This window comes from Octopus bimaculoides, chromosome 24 (assembly GCF_001194135.2).
Source record: "Octopus bimaculoides isolate UCB-OBI-ISO-001 chromosome 24, ASM119413v2, whole genome shotgun sequence".
NCBI classification, from domain to species: Eukaryota; Metazoa; Mollusca; class Cephalopoda; order Octopoda; family Octopodidae; genus Octopus; species Octopus bimaculoides.
The window spans coordinates 24,691,661-24,692,437 of record NC_069004.1 but is presented as its reverse complement, the minus strand read 5'-3'; positions in this window follow the sequence as shown (position 1 = coordinate 24,692,437).

Sequence of the window (777 nt, the reverse complement as noted above, 5' to 3'; positions counted from 1 at the left end):
GGTTGGGGTTGGTGGTGGTTTTGTTGTTGGTTGTGGTGGGGGTGGGGCGTGATGATGATAATGATGACGACGACGACAACGACGACGACGACGACGATGACGACGATGACGGCAACGACAGAAACGACGAAGACGACGTTAATGATTAAATGATGTGAGGATTTTCCTTGATCACACAACATACACTGCTGTTTCATCTTTCTCTCCCCGGTTTCATTAGTCCGCATTTCAGAAGCTTAATCACTTCCACCGTCCATTTGATGATAGCTTTTGATGAGAGAAAAACTGGTGGAATTAAATGTTAGGAGTGGTCTTTACTTACGACTTTCTGTACTTGTCCACTTTGGAATGAAATCCTCTGCAAAGAACCTTGCTTTTCTTTGGTGAAACACAGACACGGCCTCCATCAGGTTCGTTAATACTATCAGATCTTCCACCACTTTCGACGATGAGTATTCAGTTATTATTGTTTGGATCTTTGGGGTTTGACGGGCAACATTTTTTTTTTGTAGTGTTTTTGGTACCGAAACACTTTCAAACTTCGAATATTTGTATATTTTGTGGTATAGAACAGATAAAAAATTTTGTATTCGAAGTTATTTTATGTAAAAAATTGTCGTATTTCGGTAATTTCAACCAATCACTGATGTCTATTGAGGTGAAAACAATTAATGCCGTAACGGTGTCATGGGATCTTTTCCCTTGAATAAAATTAGTCCCGCTGTTTGTCAACAACAACTACCCGTGTTACTCTTATTTATGACATCGTTCGTGCGT